The following is a 4,179-nucleotide window of genomic DNA, read 5'->3' on the forward strand; positions in this document are numbered from 1 at the left end:
AGAGGGGGCGAGCAGGGTCACCTACACATGACTCTTCCATTCCCAGTGAAAGAGGAAAAGGAAATGTAGATTAAGAGGGGTCTTCATGGCCCCAGCAGTGGCTGAGCCAGCACAGGAGGCAGAAGAAGCCAAAGAATGTCTTTGAGCCTCTTGTGCTCACATATTTTTCTTGCCCTCTTCCTTCTCATTGTCCCCCACCATTCCAGCTCTCTCTTCCCTGCACACCAGCCATTCCTCCATTCCTGACAGTCCCTCTGCAATTTTCAGAGGCCCAGAGCAAGGACTGGTTTCTGGCACCCTGAGCTGTGTGTCCAGGGCTCATATCCTGCCTTCTTTTGGAGCTCTTGAGCAGAGTCTGTCTCAGGTCACCCAGGGGAAACAGTGAGACAAGGCTTTATTCTTACAAAAAGTGCTCTCTGCCATCCCCCAAAGATCCACAGGAACTTCCAGACTCATCTTCGCCATGAAAACAGGAAAAAACAGCTCCTCTACTAATACAGCAATACAGGCTGGAGTTCCCACACCAGGACAGTTATGGAAAATAATGTGGATTTCAGATTGCATCAATTAGCTCAAAAGCAGGACATCTTCTTGTAGTTGTCTCAGAACTCTCTGTGTGATCTTGCATAAGTCATCCACTCAGCCTGCGTCTCAGTTTCCTCAGCTCTGAAACAGGGAAGAATGCTGACCTTGCTTTGTACAGGACCCCAAGATTTTGTATTGAAAACAGGAAAACAGTTTAAAGAAGCATTATGGGATGAATCAGGTGCCATTAGTATCTTCTCTAAACAAGATTTTAAAAGCTTTGGCCCTTCAAGCAGTTGTGAGGGTAAGAAACATCAGGGAATTTCAAAGAAGGGTTTTGTTGTTGTTTGGGTTTTTACTGGGGTCCTTTTCTGGCTTGAGCTGTAGTGTTCCACAGTGAACATGGATTATTTTATCCCATTCAGCTAGGATCCATCAAAGACAAGCTTGCACTGAAGGCAGAGAAATGAGAGAGTGTTCTTGATACATCATTTAGTGGTTCATAGATAGCCCTGACCCACAGCGAGAAGGGCAGCAGTAGGAAAGGCAAAGCCTGGTGCCTCAGTCAACTGGCAAAACAAAAGCAAATAAAACAGAAAAACCCCACAATATTCTGTTCTGCTTTGATAAAGCTCCTTTTCATTGACTAGTACTGTATTACCTGTACTCAACTGTACCTGTACAAATGTACAATTGAGTCTTCAATTAAAATTAAATTACTCTGGGAAATGAGGGAGCTGAGTTACACAGAAAGAGCCTTCCTAAACGGCAGAAAAAGCCTGGACATTAAATCAAGATTAACCAGGTTTTTTTACTTCTGTCTGCAGCTGGAAAGAGTCTCACGTGGAATAAATCCAGAAAGCTGAGTGTCCCATGTACAAGTACAGATTCCAAGCACTCCTGGAAAGCCAGTTCAGGATGTGCAGCCTTAGATCTCCTCTCTGCTCTACCACGGAGCTGCCAGGCTGCCCCAAGCCCAGGCCAAGGGGACTGAAGCAGCTCACGGAATGGAAAATAGTAGGAGCAGTATGGTATTATCACTGGGAATGCCAGTGGGATTCCTGGAGAAAACAGTACCAGAAGCCATTCCTCAAGACCTATTCCCATTCCAGCTGTAAAGGGCTGACAGTTTGTTCTGCCCAGGAATACAAAACTGTGAGAGATGGGACCTGTGAGCAAAGGCTCTCGAGTGAAGGGAGACATAAAAACCAGGCTGCAAGTTGCACTCCCTCCACCACTCTGGAAGGTTAATACACCAGGCTGATTTATCCAAGCTTTAAAAAAAGTAATATATTCAGAGAAGGGAAAACTAGACTGGTTTTGCTTTTTACCTCTTTCTTCTGTATGCCACCTACTTCAGGTTGAATAAGGAATTATTTCTTCTACGCTTTTAATTTTAGCATCACTGTTTGTAAATTATTTTCCTTTTTACGTGTCTGCCTTTAGAAGGAGATGAAAGTCTGCTGTGAGGAAGATGTTGGTAGTACTTCTGTTCCTGGGTGCCTGACTGGCAGGGTGCAGCACTTTGAGAAGTCAGCATTTTTAGGGCTGTTTGCTTTCACCTGGTTTAGAACCTGCTGACTAAGCAGGGGAATAAAGAGACTGGGATGGAGGGGCTGGCTCAAGCAGGAGGGAGGCAACAGACGGCCACAACACCTTGCTAAAGGATCCCTTTTACACTGAGACTGCTAATAATGCTGCAGATGCTTTTCACATCCCTTCCACCCCATGAGCAAGAGCTGAATACTAAAACAATGGTTTCATGGATAAAATAGTAAACCAAATCCTGCAAATTTTATAGATCATCTTTAGTAAGTCCCTGTGTGGTAACTCATCTGCAGAAAACCAATTTGCTTTTCTGCCTTGTCTTTTGAGGCTGTGTTTCTCTGGTGACTCACGTGACCCACCCAGCATCTCCCCACGGGGATTTCTGTCTCTCTGAACACCCCCACAGTGGGAAAATCACTGGCTGAATCCTGGGACACAAGCCTTGGCCACCACTCTCATTTCCCCTCAGATCACTCCTGGCACTTGGAGGAGCAGAAGCCTGTTTCACTGAGTGGCTCAGATTCCAGAGCCCTGGAGCAATAGAAATTGAAACACACTGTCCAGAAAGATTTAATAAAATAGTCTTTCAGCCACAAAGATGGGCACTAAGCCATTCCCCTTTGCTGAGCAACATTCCTTGGCTGACAGGCAATCAGAGCCCAGAAGAGCCAGAACACAGGAAAGAGAACAATTCTCCAGAGTCAAAACAATTACAGCATGGAAAGCATTTGTATTTCTGGGCTGTTGCAGTAGCTGAGACAAATGCACATCTCTACCTGCCACAGCATTTGCAATATCTCATTCTACAGAACAGCCCAAGGTAAACAGGAATTCAGTGGAATTTGCCCTAACTTCTCCCACACTCCTGCTTTTGGAGCCAAAAATCCCTACCTGCACCATCAGAACAGATAAAGATTTAACTGTATCTTTGGTGGAGTTTTCCTTGACTCACTTAATGACATGTGGGGTATTTTTATTATCATCATCTGCATTGCAAGAGTATCTCAGATCCCAGTCATAACCCAGCAGAACCAGTTGTTGTACAGAAAAACAGCAACAGGCTTCACCCCAGGAAATTCCTCTGATCAGACTTGCTGAATCCTCCTTGTGTCCCATACACATATACACAGCTAGCTCCTACAAGTGGAAGGGGATTTACACTCACAGACAACTTCACTCTCTGGAATTAAAGCCAGTTCATACAAATAAATAATAAAATAATAAAATAAAAACAAAATAATAAAGCCAGTTCATACAAAATTTAGCTCCCTGAAACCATCAAGCTGGAAAATGGGCCCATATATTTGCTTACTGAGAACAGGAAGAGCTCTAGGTCCATTAAAATTGGTGAAAACTTCCTAGAGGATAATGCCAGTAAATTGAGAGGAACCTTTTAGACAGTCTTGCACACTTCTTAAAAATTGTCTTACTTGGATGACACAATTCAGGCCTAAACTAGACACTGCACAGCACAGTGATGAAAACCCAAAAAAACCTGACAAAAACCCCCAAATAAATCCCCCAAAGCTGTGCTTTCATCTAAGGCTCTCAGATAAATGTGATTTTTTGGTTGTTGTTGCTGTTGTTTTTCCTTCCAAGAGATTTTATCCAAGCAGAACTGAAGACCACATACACTTTCCTGAGTTTCTGGGGATTCTGCAGCGGCTCTGATCAGGCAGTTCTGCGTCAAGGACTCCTGAACATATCCATTGGGTATGTAAAGCTCATCCCTGCAGCACCTGCAGAGCAAGACTAGGGCTTGCAGCAACTTAGGAGGCATTAAGCATGCAGCTCACAGCCCATGCATGCAGAGTGACTCCCGGTGCTCACAATGTGCTGCATGGAATACCTGAGCAGAAACGTGGCACTTCTGCGCCTCTCTGGCAAGACACTGTCCTTGTGACAGGGACTTGGGGAAAGATTGTAAATGCACAAACCTAAAGCACCTAAGATGTGCAGCAGCTGGAGATACTCTATTGTAGGGCTCCAGCTCTATCTAGAGGCTGGTTTAGAGCCAGTTCACAAATTTAGAAATAGGCTGCAGGGGTCCATTCCACCCTCTGGCAACTCCTTTGGTTCTCTCCTACCTAGATCCACATTTGAGCA

The sequence above is a fragment of the Corvus brachyrhynchos genome, unplaced genomic scaffold (assembly GCF_000691975.1).
Source record: "Corvus brachyrhynchos isolate BGI_N302 unplaced genomic scaffold, ASM69197v1 scaffold46, whole genome shotgun sequence".
Lineage (NCBI taxonomy): Eukaryota > Metazoa > Chordata > Aves > Passeriformes > Corvidae > Corvus > Corvus brachyrhynchos.